A 23,613-nucleotide genomic window follows, 5' to 3' on the forward strand; every position below is an offset into this window, starting at 1 on the left:
GGCATCTTAAAAAGAATCGCAGGGTGAGAAATCATATCTCCACCCAGCTCAGCAATCCGGTGTGTCACAGCAGAATTGATGCGCTTTCTGGCCCTTTCTGTGGCGACTGGGCAACGACTGCCCCTCCAGACGCATCATTGCAAAAGCTGTGACCAAAATATCATTGCTGTAGGCACCATTGCCCGCAATGTCCCCAAGTCCATTCAAATTGCAGCACGCAGTGAAGAACGGCCCATAGCCACCAGGTCGTTCTCTCCCAGCTGTATTAAACCAGGACCTCAGCTTGGCCACCACCGCACCTATCCAAGCCTCATTCCCTGAAGCAGCAAGGTGCACGCCATCAGCTCGGAAAAAGGATGGCCTCTCAAAAAGAATCTCGGGGTGGGAAATCACATCTCCACCCAGCTCAAAAATCTTTTTTGAAACAGCAGAATTGATGAGTTTTCTGGCCCTTTCAGTGGCAGCTGGGCAACGACTGCCCCTCCAAATGCGTCGTTGCAAAAGCTTTGATCAGCAAATTTTTTGCTGTTGGCACCATTGCCCGCAGCGTCTCCAGGTCACCCAAAATCGCAGCACGTAGCGAAAAACAGTCCATGGCCACACAGGTCATTCTCACCCAGCTGCACCCCAACAGCAATGGGCGGCCCTTCCAGCAGCACCTGCCTCCGAATCAGCGGCAGGAATTCTGGCCGGCGCATTCCCCGTCTGGACAGCCAAGGCAACTGCACATGGAGGAAGGCCGAGACCCGGTCCCAATCCGGACTGCCGTGCACTGATGCCAGCCCAATGCATGATGCTGTGCACCGCCATCCAGATGCGGACAGCTGCTAAACCTAAGATAAAACAAGCAAAAATTGTAAGACACCAATAATGTTAACGAACATAACCTTTGAATGCATTCGATTTCCAACGACCTGTATTTTATTTCCACTGCCTTATTAACATGCTTTCCGGCCTTCTTGGTGGTAGTTTGTCTAGGCATTGGTTCCCGACTAGCTGCACCTGACCTCAGCAGGGCAGCACTGACGACTGGGCCCCACCATATCGTCAGTACCAGCAAACATTGTGGGGGAGCAATGAATCCCAAGGCAATCGCATCCCGCCAGGTGTCGTTCCCCATAGGGGACAGATGCACCCCATCTGCCCTAAAGAGGGCAACAGCCTTGAAGAAAATTAGGAGGGTGCAATATTACAGAACCACCTAAAGCAAGGACCTATTTTATTTTATTTGTTATTTTATTTACTTTATTTATTTTCTTTATTTTATTCTATTATCCACCGCCTTATTAACATGCTTTCTGGCCTGCTCGGTGGTAGTTTGTCTAGGCACTGGGTCCCGACTAGCTGCACCTGACCTCAGCAGGGCAGCACTGACGACTGGGCCCCACCATATCGTCAGTTCCAGTAAACAGCATGGGGGAGCAATGAACCAGGATCGGACTCAAGCTCACCCCAAATGCTCCCAGGGACTCTTGCATGGCCCTACCCCTCAAAAGGGGTCGACAAAAGCATGGCGAATCCTTGGATTCCCTTAATGGAACATCTTTGCGCATTGGAGGGGACAGGTGCTCCAACCCCCCCTCCAGACCACCTTGAACCAATGCCTTAAATTATTTTGAGTCCAGGGAGAGCTGCCATCAACTCAATCCAAGCCCTCTTGCATGCAGGAATGCAAACTTATGCTGGAGGAAGACAGCAAACATTCTCGCACAGCTGTACCACCAGCACTGCGGGAAGACCTGAACAGGTCACACTCGACCGCACCAAAGGAAGGATCTCCTCCCAAAGCATTCCCCATCTAGACATCCTGTATATGTTCACATGGGCAGGAAGACTGAGATGACGCCCCAGTCCAAACTCGTCAACATGCTTGCCAGCCTAGTGTACAATGCTGTGGCCCAAATGTGCACAGCTGCTCCTATGAGAAAAGGAAATAACAGACAAGCATCAGCACAGACATCATTGTGACACTTCCTGATATAACCCTTGTCAGCGTCAGACTTCCAATGACCCGTATTCACAATCCTGTCTACTGACAGGCCCCCAGTGTGCAGCCTTTGCAGCAGCACCTAATCGTAAGGAATGAGGCGTGTTCAGCAGTAAGCAAGCCGCAGGCTGTAATAACTGGTGCACAACGTGAGCACATTGATGCCTGGCTAACGGGAACCCATTTTAATGCACTAGGAGCGGGCAAGCCCCCAGGGAATAAAAGCCAAATATTCTGTTATCCGAGCAAGGGCCCTCCTCACCTGTGGCGGGAAGCCTGATTGTGGCACTCCTGCCCACTAAGTCTGTTTTAGAGTTACCAACTCTAATGACAAGCTCCAAAGGATAAGGAAAAGTCCAGAAGCAATAAGCCTCCAGACTCTCAGCCCTGTGCTGGCTCCAACAACCATTTTCCCAACCCTCAGTGCGAAAATGCAATGGACTGCTGAAAGGAGTCTCACCTTGATCTTTAACCAGCAGACAAGTTTTAACTTGTTGCAGATACTGCATAGGTAAAAAATTGACCGACTTCCCGCCCACTGTCCTATGAGGTTGGAGGTTCCAACCTTCCAAGGCCCTGCGCACTGCAAACTTTATACAAGGGTCTCTGAAAAATAAAGCTTCAATGTAACAGACATTGCAGCGGACTGAATTCGGATAGTTATAACCGCATGCCCAATCTGCAGCAGGTGGACCAAATACTGCAGGATCTGCTCAGAGGATGGGGGCCAATTCTTCTGAATGGCCGAGAACTGCCAGCTTAAGGCTAAGAAATCCATCCAGGCCTTCCCATAAGAGGTAAAAGCAAAAGGGGAAATGGAAACTGCCGCTCTCTGTAATTACTAATTGTTGTCAAAATGCCACAGGTGGTCTGGAAAAGTCTGGCAATAGCTGAGTCTGGAGCCCAGGATCTGAAGCGCTTCATCTGAAAATCGGATAGTGTGTCAGTGTAATTTGGAGCGTAGAAAGCACAATATTAAACCTTAAGTGGCGCAGCTTGAAAGCATGAGCGGAGGGGCGGAAACTGTGCTAGAGTGTGAGGACTGTTTTGCCAAGACCTCACCACTACCTGGTTATCAGACCAAAAGCAGATCCGATGGTCACTGAACTCCTCGGGCCACATGTGAACTGCTACTACAATGGGGAAAACTCAAGAAAAGTTATGTCACATGATTGCCTCACCACACCTGGCTTGAGGCCATAGCTTTGCACACCAGCAGCCCTTGAAATAAAAACCAAAGGGCAAAGATCCAGCAGCACCAGCATGAACCTGAAAATCCCTGTGCGGGTTCAAGGTATCCTGCCATGGCGAACTACTATTGCATACATTCAGGAATTGCTACCATCGCCTGATATCTGCCTTCACCATGCTGGGTAGGCATACACAAAGGTAAGGGGACCTCTGTCAGCATCGCCCTTGAGCCAGTGCCACCAACTGGACTCATCCACTTCAGCCCCAACTGGGCTAGGCGAGCTGGGTAGCACTTCCAGAGACCACCTTCTGCACAGGGACAGGTCAAAGTGCTGTGGACTCACAGCTTAAGAGTTGTGAGCACCGGATTCACTCCAACAAGAAGACAGTCGTCACACAGCAGAGTCTAGCAGAGCATATAAACAACTCGGAGAGCAGCTCTGTAGAATATATTCTTCTTTTTTCTTTTTTTCTACAACTATACAAACTATATACAGAGCTTAATAGGTCTAAGCATAAATAAATGCTGCACTGCACTGAGTGTCTGCAGCTGCCCTTAGCAGCAACCTTATCTCTACACATGATCTCTAACACTCAGTCTCTCTCTCTCTCTGACACTGACAGACTGACTGACTGATTTGGTGCTGGAGCAGAATAAGAAGAGACCAGAACACGCCTCCTCCTCTCTGGAAAATCAGCAGACTCCTCAGGAGATTCTTGGATATGGGAGGGGTGAAATCTAGGCAGCCTGGCCTAGTGGGAAGATTAGTTAAGTGACCCAGCAAGATCGGATCTGGTGAAGCATCACTTGCTACAGAGGAAGTATTACAAAATAACTTCCTTCAAGGCAGACAGCTTCTCCATAGGCAAGTGGTATGTTTTAGCAACGATATCCAACTGGATCCCTAAATAAAATGGGAATATGGGCAAAAGGTATTGAGCTATTGCTTGCCAGCTTCCAGCCCCCGCTTGGGCAGTGGGCATCTTGTGCTGCCAACATGATATGTAAATTTACAGGGCCGACGCTGGCCAGAACCCCTAAAGCAGTCCCAACCAAGCTGCCGCCGAGCCAGCTTCCTTTTCAGACACACACTCTGTGCAATGCAAAAAACACACTCCGTGCAGTGCACACACTCTCCATGCAATGCAACTACACACTCCGTGCAATGCAAAAAACACGCTCTGTGCAGTGCAACTACACACTCCGTGCAATGCACACACAAACCCTCCGTGCAATGCAACTACACACTCCGTTCAATGCAACTACACACTCCGTGCAATGCAAAACACACTCCCTGCAATGCACACACCCTTCATGCAAAGTAACTACACTCCATGCAATGTAACTACACACTCCGTGCACTGCACACACCCTCCGTTCAATGCAACTACATACTCCGTGCAATGCACACACACTCCGTGCAATGCAAAAAACACACTCTGTGCAATGCAACAACACACTCCATGCAATGCGACTACACACTCCGTGCAATGCACACACACCCTCCATGCAATGCACACACGCTCCGTGCAATGCAACTGCAAATCTCCTAGCAATGCAATGCAATTGCAGCCCGTGCAGTGCCGTGCTCTGCAACGCAAACTGCAATGCGGGCACGCAAAGGTGCTTTCTCCCAGTTGCATATTGCAAATGTGGCGCCTGTTACATCCCTCGCAGTGAGGTAAACACCAAAAGGACCTAAGTGTCCAGGTAGAGCAATGGGGGAGCATGCAGCTGTCCCATACAGGGACCAATCCTGCAACCTAGGCATTACCGGCACTATCCGCTGACCCAGTGAAACCAATGCTTCATGGACCACATGGGGACACTATTCAGGCCAGAAACACTTCCAGGCCATCGAATTCTAGGGCAAAGCCCTAGGATCACCTGCTAGGCCAGGCATAAATGTTTCCAGTGAAATAGCAGAGTTGAGGTAGCCCCTAGCTTGCCCTTTTTGAGGGAAGCACCCCTTCAAGAAACCCCAAGTTCTTTTATCACAAATGGGCCGCTTAAGGAAAATAAACTTGTTCAGAAACAGCATAGTTCAAGAGCATATACAGAGTGCTCATAGTCCTTGGAGGCACAGAGAGCCATAAAGCCAACCTTCGGGGATACTATAAACGAAAGTGATACCAGCTAAGCTGGGAACAGCCCTGACTAGCCACACAATTTCAACAAGAGAAATGGGGGAAACCTTTTTGCAAAAGAAAGCCCCTAACGGGGGGCTCTCTCACTATTGGGAAAGGCAAGCCACAGATACAGGGAGAATCTTCCCACAGGGCAGGGTAAGGGGTGGGGTGGGAAATCGAACGGGAAAAGGGGGGAATTAAATTATTTAAGGGACTAGAGAGGATTAAAAAGAAAGGGGAAATAAAGGGGGGAATTAAATTATTTAAGGGACTAGAGAGGATTTAAAAAAAGGGGGGGAAATAAAAAATAAAGAAATGTAACCAGACAATGAGAAGATTGTCCAAGTGCTCCATGTGATCCGATGCAAAACGGCCAAGAGGACGTCCCTACGTCTGGCCCTTCTATTTAAAGCTTCTGACTCCTCCTCCAAATTGGTAACAATCATATTCCCCCAGCAACCCGATTAACCCTAAAGGCCAGGGTTGCAGATTAATTTGCCTAGTCATGGCTGGGCGGCCTGTTCCCCAACCGCAACACGTGCTCTCTGTTAGGGAGAACACGCTTTATTGTTGTTGTTTTATATTAATCACCTTCTACACAGTTGTTTCAACACAATGTACAACAGCAAAAAGCAGCGAAAAACCACACATGACCCCTTCCCCATCTACACACCCTGGCAAATATATTTAAAGCCAAACTAAAACCATACAGAATACAGCCCCCCCCCCAATATATGTGTGTGCTACTTGTGAGCGTATATACATGACACCAGGAAATAAATAAATAGAATCATACCAGAAAATGGTGGGAGAGAGCTGGGAAGTCCCTGAGTCTCACAAGGAGACCCTCCCCAGAGCCCAAAGAGGATGTCAGTGAGAATGGAGGAAGCCCTGAAGAGACTGGAGGTGCAGCAGAACTTTAGGTTGCTCTGCCTCTCTGCCTAACAGCTGACGCACAGGGTGGCACAGCAGCAACAAATGTTTTCCCACCCATCCTCAGAGCTTCAACTCTAGTTGTGCAGACAGAGAACTGGAGAACAGAAAAACAGGCATTTAGAGGCTTTTTAGAGGATGCTCCCCACTTTGCACTTATGCATGTGGGGGGCCAGAACACAACCCCCACATATGTGTGTGGGGGGACACTGCTAATGTATGGTTTTGCTAGATACTCATGGCAAAGACCCATTTCTCCAACTGGGAAAGCCCATCAGAAAAAAAGTTGTCATTCCCCCCACCCCACCCCCAAAAGTGGGTTTTTGCTATATCGCAAAATCTATTAGATTGATCGATCAATCAATCAATCAATCAATCAATCAATCACAGGGTGGATTACAGTTTAAAAACAAAATACATAACCTAGCCAAAAACAAACAAAAATATGCCCAACACCTTTAAAAGGCCATAGACTGTTTAATCAGACAAAGGCCTAAGTGAAGAGGGATGTTTTTGCCTGGCACCTAAAGGTGTATAATGAAGGAGCCAGGTGAGCGTCCCTGGGGAGAGCATTTCACCAATGTGGAGCCACTGCAGAAAAAGGCCCATTCTCACGTTGCCACCCTCTGGACTGATTGTAGAGGAGGCACACAGAGATGATGATCCAGGTTAGTTCATATGGGGAGAGGCAGTTATTGAAGTATTGCAACCCTGAGCCTTTTAAGACTTTATAGCTCAAAACCAGCAAAAGAAACATCTAGATTTGAAAAAGAATTAATCCAATATAAAGGAAAATACATTTCAAGAATATATAACCTACTTTTAGAATGGGAGGTGAAAGAAGAATTGGTGAAGACCTAGGGTATAACATCTATATGGATCAATGGGAGAAATTATGGAGGGAGGACATTAAATTTACGGTGTGCTATAATCTCAGAGAAAATATTATGAAAATGCAATACAGATGGCACCACACTTCAGCAAAACTTGTGAAGGTGTATAGAAATAGATCACCAACTTGCTGGAGGTGTAAAGATAGTATAGGGTCATATATGCACATGTGGTGGGAATGCACAGCCAATAAGGAATTTTGGAATAACATAATGAATTAAAAAAGTTATTTAAGTTCTCATTTAAGAAAAAACCTGAAACCTTTCTCCTAGGTATAATGTTAACAGAAATCAAAAAAGATATTAGACCACTTTTTATGTACACAACAGTTGCAGCCAGGATCTTAATTGCAAGAAACTGGAAAAGTGATAAAACACCTACAATAAACGAGTGTCAGGTCCAAATGATAGAATATCTGCAGTTGGCCATGATGACAGGGAGAGTCAGAGGTTATCCAAAACAGAAAGTACAGAAAGAATGGAAAATCTTTAAAGACTATCTGGAAAACTATTGTAAAAATAAAGATCTCCTGGCAGAACTAGAATGATTCTTGTAAAATAAGAAATATAATGTTTTTGGTATCTGATAAAAACAAAGAAAGTAATACAGTAATTTGGAACTGTGTGTGAAAAAATAATAGAAATAACAATACAATGAGTCTAATCAGAAGTCAAATGTGTTTTTTCCCCTTTTAATTCCTTCTTTTTGATTTTTTTCCCTTTTCCCTTTTCCTCTTTCTCCTTTCTTTTTTCTCACCCTCTTCTTTTGGTCCTTTTCTTTTTGATTTGCTAAGAAAGAGATAAAGAGGTAAAAGTTAAATATGAAAATTTGACGAACTTAAAGTGATGTTTTGTAATTTTTCAACTATTGTTAAAGATGGTCAATTGAAATGAACTGATGTATTAACTATTAAAAGAAACAAAAAAACCAGCATTTTGGATTTAGCCCAGAAATTCATTGGCAGCCAGTGCAGTCAGACCAGGATCGGTGTAATATGTCTTGCCCTGGTGAGCAACCTGGTTGCCGAATTCTGCACCAGCTGAAGTTTCCATACCATCTTCAGAGGCAGCCCCATGTACAGCACCTTGTAATAATATAACCTAGAGGTTACCAGAGCATAGATGACAAGTTATGCTATCCCTGAAAATTAGTGCCATGCCAAACCTTTTTCAGAATTTGAAGAGAGCCTGTGGCAAAGTGGTCTGTGAAGAGGATGGCAGGCAAGGGGTGGGAGTGGGGAGAGATTTTGGTAATTTTAGAAAATCAGACATTTCTTTCAATACACTCAAATCACTGGAGTACCTCCTTGATAGTGTACTTAACAAAAATCAATGAAGGCAATGAAGCATTAATGATCCCAAATCTCTGGCTGATCAGCAGACATCGTGATAATCCACCTAGCAAAGAAGTCAATTGACCTTGGCTCTGGGATTAGTCTGTATCACCCACATTTTAACAAGATGTGGGAGAGGAAGAGAGCAGGTACGTAGCTATTTAAATAAAACCAGCAGGACAATATGATTTGCCTCTATCTCTTTTTGGATTTGATTTTTTATCAATGCCCCAAACTGAATTCTGGTTATGGGACTCAATAGGCTGGTGTGGATGAGCAGATGGGATTCTTAAACCTTCCAAGAATACAAACCAAGAGTCCTTATCTGGATAACAAACTAGGAGAAGCGACCTAAGCTAATGGGGTTGTGTCATATTACTTGAGTTTGCTCCACTTTTTTTTGGAGTGTGGTCATCCCTTGGTTTAAATTGGCTGCTTTGGAAGCAGGGAGTAATGAGGTGGGGCACCCTGCCCCACAAATGGCACAGTTATGGAGACATCTCCTCCAACAAACTAGGTGAAGATGAATCCAATATGTGCTCTGACAAATTTGGTTCCCCATCCCCAGTGCAGATGTCACCTGGGAAAGGCCACAGCTCAGAGGTAGAACACCTGCTTTGCATGAAAATAGGTCCAAGATGCAACCCCTGGCCTTTACAGGCTGCCAGTGTACCCTGTCTGAAACCCCGAGGAGCCGTTGCCAGTCAGTGTAGACAATACTGAACTAGATGGACAAGTGGTCTGACTTGGGAGAAGGCACCTCTTTATGTTTCTATGTGTAAAGGAGGTTGGTCCATTAGGGAAATTGGGGCATTATGCCCTGGGCAACCTCAATATGTCTCTGGACAGTCCCCACCTGCCTATTTTCTTATTTACAACCAGCCCAGCTTTTCTGCTTCCTGCTGCTTACTATGAGTTGCCCTTGCAGAATTCAGCAGGGAAGAGAATGGGGACAAAACAAGAATTAGTTGGCTCTGCCTAAACCGACAGTTTGGGCTCCCTGGCTTCTTTTCTACCGGTTCCAAAGGGCACCAGCCACCACTGCATATGTGTTATTTCTGCATTGCTGGGGGTTGGACTAGATGACCCTCAGGGTCCCTTCCAATGCTACAATTTTATGATTCTTTGTCGCCTTACACAGGCCTGGAAGGCATTATTCATTGAAACCACAGACCTTGATGTCATACCCTCCAACATTTTGGGAGAGCAAATTTAAAAATACAAAATCCAAGCTGCTTTAGAGGGGGTTATCAGTTTAAACATTTGGTGACAGCCACGCCAGGGGTGAGCTTTGGCAGGCTGAGATAAGAATCAATTTTTCGGTTGCTGTTCCTACCTCTACAAAGTGGCATGCCTGGCTTTGTCCGCATGTACAGATTTTCCTGTGATAAACAGGTTTTGTGGCGTTCATATGAGTTGCCATCTGTCTCTTTCCAGATCCATCTTCAACACATTTTCCGCATCCCCCGTTTGCCACTCCTGGTGTTCATATATCATCCACTTCTCTGCACGGCAACCGAGCAAAGTGTCTAACAAGCCGAGCTCTTGAAATAGCACCTGGAATCGTGGAAACGAAAGCAAACCTTTGCCAATTAATGGCAAAAGCACTCCTGCTAATTCATCTTCTTCTACTCCCCATTCCATGTTTTGTTTATTCAATAACAACAGCAACCAAAAGCTGAAATGTACAGGATCTTGTTTACATAGCCAATACCATTTAAAAGAAAGTGGAAACTGCACAATTTGCAGCGAGCCTATACATCTCATTTCCCTGAGATTTATTGAAATGCTCCTGCACAATTTTACTCCTAGGTACCAGGTTAGCCAATTTATTTTCACACCGTCTGTAACATCTCCACTCTTGCAAAGGCTGGAGTCAATTTACCCTGTTATTGAAATGTACCATGTGCTTCACTGTTTGTTTGTTAAAATTCATTTGTTTTACCCACTTCCACACTCTGCTTTTAATCTTTCTATTATATTGGGCACTATCCGCTGGAAATATCTCCCACAGAAACATCAGAGTAATAAGCGAGATTCACATCTTAAAATAAATCGGCTTTGGCACAAGCTTAAGGCTGCGTGTTCACCATATATTTAAAGCACGTGACTGGAGACAGTGAGCCAGCATGGCTTATGCAGCTGTTTGCTCCTCCCCTACTACCCTTGGCACAAGCAGTGGTGGGTGGTGCTCATTGGTACTGATGGGGCAGAAGGAAGGGAGGCCCACAGGAAGTGAAGCCAGACTAATGATAGCCAGAGGAAATCTTATTCTTGTTTTTGCCCTCCTCCTCCATGCTGAGTTCTACAAGGGCAACCCATAGACTAAGGAAGAAGCAGGAGGAGGAGGAGTAGTTTGGATTTGATATCCCGCCTTTCACTCCCCTTCAGGAGTCTCAAAGCGGCTAACAATCTCCTTTCCCTTCCTCCCCCACAACAAACACTCTGTGAGGTGAGTGGGGCTGAGAGACTTCAAAGAAGTGTGACTGGCCCAAGGTCACCCAGCAGCTGCATGTGGAGGAGCAGAGACGCGAACCCGGTTCCCCAGATTACGAGACTACCGCTCTTAACCACTACCGCTCTTAACCACTACACCACACTAGCTCACAAGCAGACAGCCAGTGCCCCCCCCTGCACTAGTTGCAAATAAGAAGGCAGGGAGGTGGGGGCTGGCAGACCCTCTTTGCCCTAATGGACCAACCTCCACCGAACATTGGACAAGCGCTTTCACAGCCCGAGGGCATGCTGTGGCCACAGGCCATGCAGACCCTCCAAGTGTCCCTATTTTTCAGGGACAGTCCCAGATTTACAGAAGCTGTCCCAGTTTCTGATTTGATCCTGGAATGTCCCGCTTTTCCTTAGGGTGTCCCTATTTTCATTGGAGAAATATTGGAGGGTATGAGGTCATGCGACTCACAAGCCAAGGAGATAAATAAGTATACAAACTTTAGAAGACATCTGAAAGCAGCCCTGTACAGGGACGTTTCTTAATGTTTAATGTTTTATTATGTTTTTATATATGTTGGAAAGGATGCAGGTGGTGCTGTGGTCTAAGCCGATTGCCGATCAGAAGGCTGGTGGTTTGAATCGCCGCGACAGGGTGAGCTCCCATTGCTCGGTCCCTGCTCCTGCCAACCTAGCAGTTCGAAAGCACGTCAAAGTGCAAGTAGATAAATAGGTACCGCTCTGGTGGGAAGGTAAACAACGTTTCCTGCTCTGCTCTGGTTCACCAGAAGCGGCTTAGTCATGCTGGCCACATGACCCGGAAGCTGTACACTGGCTCACTCGGCCAGTAAAGCGAGATGAGCGCCACAACCCCAGAGTTGTCCACGACTGGATGTAACAGTCAGGGGTCCCTTTACCTATATATGTTGGAAGCTGCCCAGAGTGGTTGGAGCAGCCCAGTAAGATGGACAGGGTAATAATAATAATAATAATAATAATAATAATAATAATAATAATAATTGAATAGGATCTCCCTACTTTCATCAAAGAAATGTTGGAGGGCATGATAGTGGTAGAGTTTGAGACCTTGGGCAATTTGCTTGGCCATGGTTGGAAACAAGACACTGGATTTGATGGACCTGAATTCCGAACTAGCAGGACTCTATTTTTTTATTAAGCTCTTCCTTGACCTATTTTAGCAGCTGGTGGTTTTGTGGGTTCCATTTTGGAAAGGCACGTTGGGATTAGAATTCTGGTCACCCCATTTACCTATGAAAAGAGGCAGTGAGATTCTATTTTATTTGGGGTACTTTTAAGTATCAGTTGGATGCTGAACTGACATGACTTCTATTTTTAATGCAACCTGGCTTTATTTCTAGTTGCTGAGAATCTAGATTGCATATTGGAAGCATGTTATCGTTCAATGCTGGTATGTGCCTGGGATGCTTATTGGATAACGCTTATTGCATGTTGGCTAATGTTTATTGGGTATTTATTACTGTTAATTTTGCTTCTGCTTCTGTATATTTTTATTTCATGATGATATTGAATGAGACTTGTTTAATTTGCCTCATTTGGGTTTGTGATGTTTTGTAATGCATTGTCTTTACACTGACACACACACACAATTTCTCTCTCTCTCTTTCTCTCTCAAATGTCTTTTGGGAAAACAGATAATGGGTAGATTCAGTTCAGTTTGCATTTTAATACAGACTCTTATTTACACTTCCCAAAACAACACACAACCTAAAACACAGCAAAAACCCAAACCCTGATTTTTCCAAACTTTGCAGTACAGCCAAGTAATATGTGCAAAAATGTGTATCATTCAATCATAACATTGTAGAGTTCGAAGGGCCCTGAGGATGATCCAGTCCAACCCCCTGCAATGCTGTTGGACTCATGATGCAAACTGAATTTGACTGGGAAAATGAGACACACTGACAGGTTTTTCTGTCCTTGTGAGTTGTTTTGAGCATCGTCTACTGTGGAAAAGTTGCATATAAATTAAGCTACACCCCTCCCACAGCGCTCTGTTAGAAAACCAGCTTCAGGTTGCTAATCACAATAGCATGTTTTCTTGGTGTGCAAGCTGAGCCTTCCACCTTCGCAAGCCCTCGTGCGACAACTGCAGCATTAGCAGAGGAATCATTTCAAGCAATCTGCTGCTCCTAATTTATTTGTTTTCACATGAATTCATTTGGCATTTAATCAGGGACTTTGTTTGCAGTGATGATGTTTACAAGCTCCAAATAGCAAGAAGGAAGGGTGGGGAACAATAATGGGAAAGTGGGTTTTAACCTTTTAGTACATGGTAAATTTTGATTTCAAGTAGATAATTGTGCCCACACCTGGAAGAGGCAAAACACTGGTAATTGGATAAACAGTGGTATAACCTTTATTTAAAGTGGGTTGGGGGATCTTTGTGCACCCACAGACCATACGCCCTTACAGGGAACCTTCCAGAGGCTCAAGTGCCAGAAGTGGGCAGGGCCAGAAGCAAACGTAGGTGGAGTAAGAAATGCCAAGTTTTACCTTTCTGCAGTCGGCTAGTTTCTACACACACTTGCACACCCTTCTCTGTTCCCCATTTGGGAAAGCAAGATGCATGATCATAGTTCAAGGACACATTCCAGCCAGGCTTATAGTGAGGACTATAGCTCTAAGAGAGTCCTGAGACCCACAGTGTGAGTCTTGAAGGGCCACATTCAGCCCCTGGGCCCTACGCTCCCCATCCCTGATTTAAACATAAAAGGGGGTCTGTAGTGGTCTGAATGTTCAGAAATGGCTAACAGAGGTGGGATCAATTTCTCCCATTTCTGTTAATGCTGGGGGCGGGGAACCTCAGGAATGGACTCCTCTAGGCTTCATTATTTGGGCCTTGGGATTGACTACATCCTTTCTCTCCCATCAAACACCCCTCGCATTCTCTGTTTTGCACCTTACTTGGGTGCTTTTGCCTGGCACAAATATCCTTGAATTATGAGAATGACACAATCCTGTGTAGATGGAGAATAGACATGTGTATGGGGGGGGTATCTAACCTACAGTACGAGGCAAAAAATTTGGGGTCAAAGCTCAACGGAAGAGTATTTGCTTTGCACAAAGAAGGTCTCTGGATCAACTCCTGGGATTTCCAGGTTTGCCTGGAAGAGAACACTGCCTGAAATCATGGAGATATTTTTTACTGAATGAAACAGAGCGGAAAGGTCTGACGCAGTATAAAGCCTCTTCCCATGTTCCTATTGATGGCTGCACCCACTTTAGTGTGACAGCACTCATACAATGGAACGCTCTGCCTCTTGACATTAGGAAAGGGCCATAATTGTACTATTTTAAATGCTTGTTGACAACAAGGCAGCAGCTACTGCGTCCCAGTGCAGCCATAGATGAGTTGGGTGTGTGTGTGTGAATGCTTTAATCCTGTGCGGTCAACAGACATGTTTAGCATGCTGGGAAACCACGTGGGAGGCTACGTGGGAATTACCTTTCAAATCATTGTTAGCCCAATTAACAGGGTAATGTGGAGGCAGGAATTGCAGGGGCGGATCTCCTTGGCTGGCCACCTGGCTTCAACCAGGTCCACCCCAATCTCATTTAAGCCATCAGCACAGTCGAAATTGGGTGTCCCACCCTCCCACCCTATAATTCTGGCCCTGCCCGGGGTGAGTGGGCAGGGTGTACCGAAGACCTTGCTATGGAGCATTTCAGTCGCTGTATTTGGGGCAAGGGAGGAATTCACCTGAATACAAAATTGGGCCTGTTTGGAGGTTTCACCTACCTCGTAGAAACCATCACAACTTGTTGGTGGAGAAGGCATTGGGTTGGATCCTTAGTTCAGTAAAAGGGGGCAGGTAGGAAACCAGCCCCCCACCCGCTCTGGTCAAGATACCCCAGTAAAGGAGCCAGGGGGACGTTTCTGTACAAATACCCAGAAAGGGGCTAAAAGGTCATAGACCTTCCCTGATGGTGTCCTGGAGGAATTGCCAAGAACTGATTCATGTCATAGAGTGATCTTTAAATCCAGGATTGACCCTGAAGGGTTAATCAAGCAGCAAGTGGGCAGGTCGATTCAGGATCCATACCCAATCATTATGCCAAAGCCTACTGACATCCATAACCAATAAAGTGGTGGCCATTTTTATCCCAAGATGCTCTCTTGTCTTCATTTTGACCTCTCAAACCCCTGCCCCCGGCAACCTCAGTTTCTGTTTCCGTGGACCTATTCAGACACCTGATGGGTTGCATGCATTTCATTGTTTTTTTGCTTAGGTTTGAATGGTTTTTAAAATTTTTATTTAATCTTTGTTACAGATATGTTTGCCACTCTGAGCTCCTTTGGGAGGAAGGGCAGGATATAAATTTGATTTTAGAAAAAAGTTCCTATGCAAATTCGAGACACTGCATTAATGCACATGAATATTGCATTATATGATGGAAGCAGTCTTTGTTCTTGTCCATTTCCTGCTATGCTGCATTCTCCAGATAGACTACCCATCACATCTTTCTAACAGCTGCACTATATCTAATAACTCATAAGATGCAGCAGTGTTATTTGGGGATTATTATTTTTTTTTATTATCCCATATGTGCAGCGAATACCAAGAGACACTTCTGTTTCCAACCAGGTTCCCCCCTTCTTTGGGTGCTGTAGTAATGCATTCCAAAAATTCTACATCCATCACCTTGCGTCAGTCCTGCACACACTTCCTTGCCTTGCTGTTTCCATGAACATATGGCCAAAGCTGTGAGTCTGCTTGCTGGTAGGATAATTTATACCAGCACCTGGTAGGAATGGAGCTTGCAACAGCTTGCTAATCTTTTGTTACAACAGCAAGTTATAGATGATGTTGGGTACCCTGATGAGGAATGAAGAAGCAATTGATTGCCAAATGGTGTGTCGGGGCACACTTATCTTCTGTGAATAGGAACTTGAAAAATTAAGTCTCTTACATTCATTGAGGATGATGCCTCAAGCACAATTGATGCCCCTTCTCCTCACCAGGGCAGGGATATTCTCCCCACAGAGGGAATCTGAGTGCACTGGAAATCCTTCATGAAGCATGTGTTAAGAGATGATGGACATGGAAGAATCCCTGAAGTACTATCAATAAAGAGAAACCTTGGTCTCATTTCACTGATCCCTGACTGGATAAACAAAGGAGAAGGCAAAATATTCACTACTGATGAACCAAAACACATTTCTCTCTTGAAAAACACATATTTTTGAAAAGAACAAAATTTGACCATTTGCTGTTGATAGGTAAAAGGTAAGAACCCCTGGATGGTTAAGTCTAGTCAAAGGCAACTGTGGGGTTGTGGCACTCATCTCGCTTTCAGGCCTAGGGAGCCGGCATTGGTCCACAGACAGCTTTCCGGGTCATGTGGCCAGCATGACTAAACCGCTTCTGGCACAACGGAACACAGTGACGTAAGCCAGAGTGCACAGAAATGCCATTTACCTTCCCGCCACAGTGGTACCTATTTATCTACTCACTCTGATATGCTTTTGAACTACTAGGTTGGCAGAAGCTGGGACAGAGCAACGGGAGCTCACTTCATTGCGGGGATTTGAACCACCAACCTTCTGATTGGCAAGCCCAAGAGGCTCAGTGGTTTAGACCACAGTGCCACCCTTGTCCATATTTGCTGTTCATATATTCAGTGACGGAGGAAGGGGGTGCAGGGGGTGTGGTCTGCCCCGAGTGTCAGTACGGGGGGGACACACACACACGCAAAATGAGCTTTTAAATTAAAAAAATGGGCTCATGAAACTTTTTAGGAGTAATGTGGTGGCTTAGGCGCCTGCGGATTCTGCACTGCCTGAAATGGCAGTGTGGGACTTGCGTCTGCCTACTGCCTCTCCCTCAGCCACCTATAGCTGTGGGGGGAGGCAGCAAAGAGGCTCCAAGCATCGGAGAGGCTTGCCCCATCCCTGGCTGCAGGACATGCCCCCGCACCAGGCACTTGAGTGGCTAGCTACACCGCTGCCACCACTGTCATCATCTGAATTTATCTCCCACCCTTCTTCCCAGTGGAGCTCAGGGTAGCAAACAAGAAATGCAAGTTAAAACATCTTTTAAAACTAAATATAAAATATAGATAGGAAATAAATTCCTACTCCTTGGACAGAAGCCTCAGCACTCTTTGCAGCTCCCAGAATTCACAGAGGGGGAAATCATGACAGGTAAAATGGCTTTCTTTTTTCACACAAGACGTGGCCAGTCTGTGACTTCCTGGGGGTTACTCTATTGTTTATATTGTACGATTTAATTTTAGTCATTTAATTTTTATGCTATGTTTTCTTTTTGCCTAATCCGCTTTGAGCGGTGTTGAAAAGCAGCATCTTTTGTATTTTAAATAAGGGAATGAAATGGATAAACACATTCGAAACAGTTTAAATTGTGGGTGTGGGTGTGCCAGATGTTTCGACTGAGATTTTATGCCAAGCCACAAATGAGGAATATATGCAACATTTACTATGATTAAAAACCAGGGGTTTGTAATATTTATTTTCATAAGCAGGAGGACTGACAAAAATACATCTGTGAACATGAATGGCAGTAAAAAGAAAGCCCTCTTCATGTATCCATAGGAATGCATAAGGGTGCAAAGTGTTTAGAGGGAGAGCCTGAGAGTCAGTCCCCTCTCTAGTGACTTGTATCCAATTATAGATAAAAGTAGTTCACATTAGAAGTGCTTGACTTCTAGCAACCAACCCCCCGAGCTCCCCTTTCAGAGCTGAAGATGTAAAGAGGCAGCGCTTTCCATCCCATCCTATAGTCACTGCAATGAGTGCCAGCTCCATTCCACTAAAATCAGCCTCTTCTACGATTATTCATCTCACAATCTTCTATGGGCAAAAGCAACGTGTTTATTTGCGTGGCAAGTCCCCTCCCCCATGTGAAATGAAGACACTGGACACAGTATTTAAGGTTAATGGGCATAAAAGGCCACAACTTTATTGATTACAGAATTGAAAAGGTATTGGCCTTAGGCATTGGCTCCTATCAACTACCCGGCATGGGGACCGGGAAGGGTTGCCCACAAGCCGTGGGAGTCCTGTTGAAGTACGCCAACTAAGATCCCAGCGGGTGTCACCGCTCTGGGGCGTGCCGGAGGCCCTTGCCTCCCTAGGTTTCGGACAAGGCAACGCCCCCCCCCCCCGGAGTCCTCTACCGGACTACCCTTTTCTTTTGGGGAAGATGATGGCGTTTCCTTCCCCCCTTCATTTGCATAACAATAGACCCCTGCCAATGCCTAACCGCCAACACCGAATAAGTTGTGACGTTTGCTACGAGGTAGGCAAAAAAACCAAAAGGCTCGAAGTGTGCCAACTTGGAAAAATTCCTACCAGGCTCCTTGCGGCGACCAACTGAAGTCCATAGCAAGGTCAAAGCTACCTAAACCTAATGGGTGGGTGGGTTGGGAAAAAACCGCTCAGCTGGGAAGGGGCAAAGAGGGCGGTCCCCGGGTGTGCCTAGTCTTAAATAGGCTAGGCCCCGCCTCCCCGGTCCGCCGCTTGGCGGGCCGGGTCGGCGACACGCCCGGGGATTCCCTATGCTCGCGGGGGCAATGGCCAGCCCCCGCGTGGGATGTGGGAGGGATTCCTGCCCGCAACCCCCTCTCCTCCTAGGTCAGAAATGGCTTTATGTAAATAATTTCAGTGCATTTGAAGTGGAAAGGAAACATCAAGAACAATGCAGAAAATAATGTATTTATTTAGGTAACTTTTGTGGACTTAATAATAAAAAAATATTTATTGCAGTCCAGAGACCCATAGAACAATTTCAGAACAAAATACTTTTAAAGCAGCCAACCGCAAAAGAGAGAGAAACAGGAAAGGGACCAGTAGGTTAAATAGGTTAAAGGGTGCAAGGAGATAGGATAATACTGTAACAAATATCGAATAACAAACATAAATAGCTGTTAACACAACAACAAAAAAATAACAGTATGTAAAGAAGATCACACATGGGTGGAGGGAAGCAATGGGTTTTGGGGGAGGGAGTTGAGGGAATTAATTGAAAAATTGTTAAAGATATACAGCGGTACCTCTGGTTAAGAACTTAATTTGTTCTGGAGGTCCGTTCTTTACCTGAAACTGTTCTTAACCTGAGGTACCACTTTAGCTAATGGAGCCTCACACTGCCGCTGCACAATTTCTGTTCTCATCCTGAGGTAAAGTTCTTAACCTGAAGTACTATTTCTGGGTTAGCAGAGTCTGTAACCTGAAGCATCTGTAACCCAAGGTACCACTGTATATGAGATCTAAGAGATTAAGAATAAGGAACTAAAAGAAGGAGACAAACATCAAGGAATACCAAAATAAGGGAATCGGAGATGAGCTGTATAAATGTAAACATGAGACTCAAGGTTTTATTATACACTGCTTTACTTTGGATGTAAAGTCTTCTGGAGCAAAGATTGTACATTAAATTAATACAACAATAAAAGAGAGAGAGAGAGAGAGAGAGAGAGAGAGAGGCAGTAATTTTGTTTTGTCTCAAGCTTGATTATCTTTGTTTCTTTTGACTTGTGGACTTAAACTTCCCCCATCCCAACATAGTGAATACTGCGAGGATTCTCTTGCAGGATTTCCTTTCCTGGCTTTGGGGAAACATTCAAATTCTGGCAATTGCTCCTCCCGCCTCTGTCTCCATTGGAATTCTCCAACATCCCTACATCCAACAAAATCATTGCACAAGCAGAACAACTTTCTCTCATGCAATGGAACTTACCCCCTCTTCCCCCACAAGCCACGTAAATCTGCTTTGGAGATGCAGGGATGGCTGGGAGAAGAGAGGGACAGGAAGTTCCATTGCTCAAGCACATGTTGTGGTTGCCCCTGGGTTACCCCCATGCACTGGGTGTACTTGCTTCACCTCATGCATTGAATGGGGACATTTGTAGGGGGCTTCTAACATGTCAGTGGGACATGTTTCGAAGCCACTACATGACTGGGAACCTCGAGAACATAAAGTTTGTGATTACAAAGCTTCTAAGTTCATGTAGCCAAAAGAATTTAGAAGTCTCCAGATCTTCATCCTCAATGTGGAAAAACAGTGGGTGGATTTGGCTGGGATTAAGATGCTGCTGGCGAGTGGGACATGCATTCCTCCCTTGGCACACATTTAGGCTTGCTCATGTGAAAAAAGTGCATGAATGGGGCTAGTGTGTCAGCTTCCACTCATATGATGCATGACACTTTGCACCATGATTCTGCCTTTTTGTCGATAGCGCTTGGTAAGCAGATGGCATAGAATTGTTTACATGAGTTTTCCCAGTTCTATTTAAAGTTGCAATTTATTAAAGTTGTGCAGATGATCTGAGAAATGACATTGTTTCCCTTGAGGTTGGAGAGGAATGAAAGACCCAGGAAATGATCCAAGACGACTGCAAACTCCACGGAAAAGCATTAACACCCAACGCAGCATTGTAGTCAAGTCTTAATTCTCTTTATGCACAAAATTGCTAAGAGGAAGCATGTGCTCATTTGATAACATAATTAAGGAAATAATAGTGATTATAGGTAGGAACATACTAGCATTTCTTGAACGATTTTGATCTTTGCTATGAGGGAATAAGGGTTTTAAAGCCACTCTAATTGAGGTTTTAAAAAAGCACTTGGCTTTGAAGAATGTAGAATTTCAATTGTAGTATGAATAGATTTTTCTGCAGAAGATTAACTGTAAATGTGAGAGAAAATAGAAAGGAAGGGAACTGCAACCTCAGAGAATTGGAAAACTTATAATGTTCTTAAAAATCTTGTATGTTCTGATGAAGCAATACAAATCTTGATTAAATCTTCAAGAGGCAAACTCACAGGTGTGCTTATAGGACATGGGTTGGATTCCCGCCCCCCAGCCTGACAGCTGCATTGCTTTATGGGTAATCTTTCAGGGACCACATGCCAGTGGTTAACAGGGACAGAGGCACAAGTGGCAAATCACTGAATATAACACTTACCTTGGTATGGTAGGCTACTTTCTAGCCATGCAAAAGACAGAGGTTTCAAACATCTAGTCAAGCAAGAGTCACTATCATATTCAAGGTTGTGCAAGAAGAATATAGAGAAGGACTGGTGATGGATGGGACATGGGATCAAGGGGTGTTGCCAGGGGAGGGGGCTTTGCTCGGGGAGGGTACTGAGGGCCAGATAAAGATGAGTGGAGGACCATCTTTGGTCCTCATGACTAAAGCTCTCCACCACCTCTGAGCAAGGAAAATCTCGCCTCCATCAGGGAATGAGATCTAACTGCTCTCCTTCACTTCCTTGTCTCAGGTTACCTTGGCAGGAGCTGCTGCCTCATAAGACCCCAGGAAAGAACAAGGACGAGGGCAAGAAGCAAGGAGTACAAGGAGCATGGTTACTGCTGGCCTCCACACTGTGCCATGGCCTGCCTAAAAGTGAACATAGGGACTAGGGATGGGCAAATCTGTCACTTGTGGTTTCTCATTTTCTTAGGCTTAAAGTTTCGTTCTCCACATTTCCATTCATGAAAATTGTGTTTCTACTCAGGGGCGAACGAAGGCTGACACCTGGGACAGGGCAAACCGTCGGATGCGCATGCGTGGCACTGCTACGCACAATGCATGCACGGCGTTGCTACGTAGGGTGCATGTGCAGTGTTGCTACGTACAACGCATGAACAGTGTATGTAGCGATGCCACACATGCGCCATACATAGCAGTTTGCCACCAGCCCCACTCGAGTGCCGTACGGATGGTGGTAGGATCCTCTGCTCGCAGCTGCGGTGGCAGTGGCGGCAGAATCCTCCGCTTGCAGCTGTAGTGGCAGTGGAGGGATCCCACCACTGTCTATACGACACTTGAGTGGGGCTGTCAGCAAACCGCTATATACAGCGCATGTGTGGTGTCGCTACGTACAGCACATGCATGCGACACTGTGCATACGTTGTATGTAGCGGTTTGTCGCCTGCGCTGCTTGAGTGCCGTACGGATGGTGACGGGATCCTCTGCTTGCGGCTGCAGCAGCGAACGGAGGATCCTCCACATGCGGCTGCGGCGGCATGATGGCTGCTCTTGCTGCCGTGCCTGGGGGTGGCAGGGTGAGCAGCCCACAGGGTGCCTTCTTTTCACCGCCACAGATATGCCCCCCAGGGCACCTCCCCCCCCGCCCACCCTTGCAATGCCACTGTTCCTACTTTCTGCACAGGTGGGTTCCCCCCCCAGGGGAAAAGGTGGTCACTTCTTCTGGGTGGGGGCATGAAACCATGTAGGGCTGAGTGTCCAAAGGGCAGAGCTAAGAACTAGCTTGGTATTTAAGGCTGCTTTGTCTCCTTTTCTGCCCTTTGCAGTGCCTTCTCTCTCTATCACGTGGACTTTAGCAAGTTGCCTTTTATGAGGCTGAGTAAGAATTTGGGAGAAGCCCCTCATTGACTTTTCCAGTCCTTGGCTGGGGAGCAAATAATGTAGTGGCTTACATTCCAAAGGGGGTGCAGGATGCTTACCAGTTATGTAACCATTGATTCTTCCTGCCCACACTTCACTATTCAGCTAATTGGCACACGTTCTAATTCATCATTTTTAAATAAATATAACATCTAAATCTTCTTTCTGGGTGTGAGGGGAATTCATCATTTTAGTATGGATTCCACGTACTTTTTCAATGCCATGTTGCCTAGTATACACATTTTTTACTGAGAATTTCCCCCAAATAGCAATTTTTGTACTTTCCTTTCACAAATATATGCCTTTTAGGCACACTTTAGTACATGCATTTTTTGTACCCATTACTTGGCTGGATAACTGCATCGCAAAATCAGAGCAGTGTGCATTCAGAATGGCTCTGCCATTTAAGCGTAAACTGAATCACATTTCTCTCCCATCCCCTACCTGTAGTTCATATGACTTGCAAGTGACCTATGGATTTGCAATACCGCAAGGGCTCTTCTCATTCTTTTTGCTTCTTTAGGTTTTTCCATTAAGTAAATTTTACTTTCACCCTACTTGACAGATTTCTAACGTGCGACCACAACATCTACTCCTCTTTTTCTCCATAATGCACTTACAGCTGAAGAGTTTTCTTCCCAGTAACGTTCAACAGGGGCAGCCAACTCTGTAGATATAAACAATCCCCAATACTTTCTCAAGAAATGTATCCTGCCTGAATAAATTGCTCTCAAATTTGCTGGTTCCCCTTTATATCAAAGGCTGAAGTTGATGTTGAGGCAAGAGGAACTTTCCCAGAGACTTTTGCTACAATGCCTAAGAGTAATCTATTTATCCTTGTGCTCGTAAAAGTTCATTCCCGGCTCTTCCTTGTTTTCTAGGCAAAGCATGTATCCTTGGCTACTGTCAACATTAAATTCAGTAGTCTCACATCCCCACTTGCTGACTAATAAATAATGTATTGTACTTTGGCTAGACACATTCCCAGTTGAGATTCAAGGAGATGAAAAGATTGAGAGAGAGAAACTTCACACTTTAGGGGCACAAATGGCAGAGAAATATACCCTGTATGTAACCAGTAGAAGCCTGTGTACAACAAAGTGTCCTTGCAAGAAGGGAAGCCGAAGCCTTTGTAGATGGGTAGGGAAAATAGCATTTGGGTTAAAAATGGGGCAGAAGGGTCCTTGTATCTTCAGTTAGAGAACAGCAGACTTCTCTTCAAGCACAGGCTTTGCACGTATTCTGGAACCCTGCATGATCAGTTTTCCAAAACAAGAGTAAAGCCTAC

General features: G+C 45.4%; 1 long non-coding RNA gene across 1 annotated transcript; it reads right to left on the minus strand.

The window, feature by feature from the left end:
* Window positions 1-7,849: 7,849 nt before the first annotated feature.
* On the minus strand, window positions 7,850-23,290 carry LOC309519646. The gene is made up of 3 exons (XR_014213929.1): window positions 22,946-23,290; window positions 9,802-10,022; window positions 7,850-7,920 (listed from the first exon to the last, which is right to left on the minus strand). It is a non-coding gene; the product is annotated as an uncharacterized lncRNA (long non-coding RNA).
* Between the last annotated feature and the right edge of the window lie 323 nt (window positions 23,291-23,613).

This window comes from Podarcis vaucheri, assembly GCF_965113315.1.
Source record: "Podarcis vaucheri genome assembly, chromosome: 15".
NCBI classification, from domain to species: domain Eukaryota; kingdom Metazoa; phylum Chordata; class Lepidosauria; order Squamata; family Lacertidae; genus Podarcis; species Podarcis vaucheri.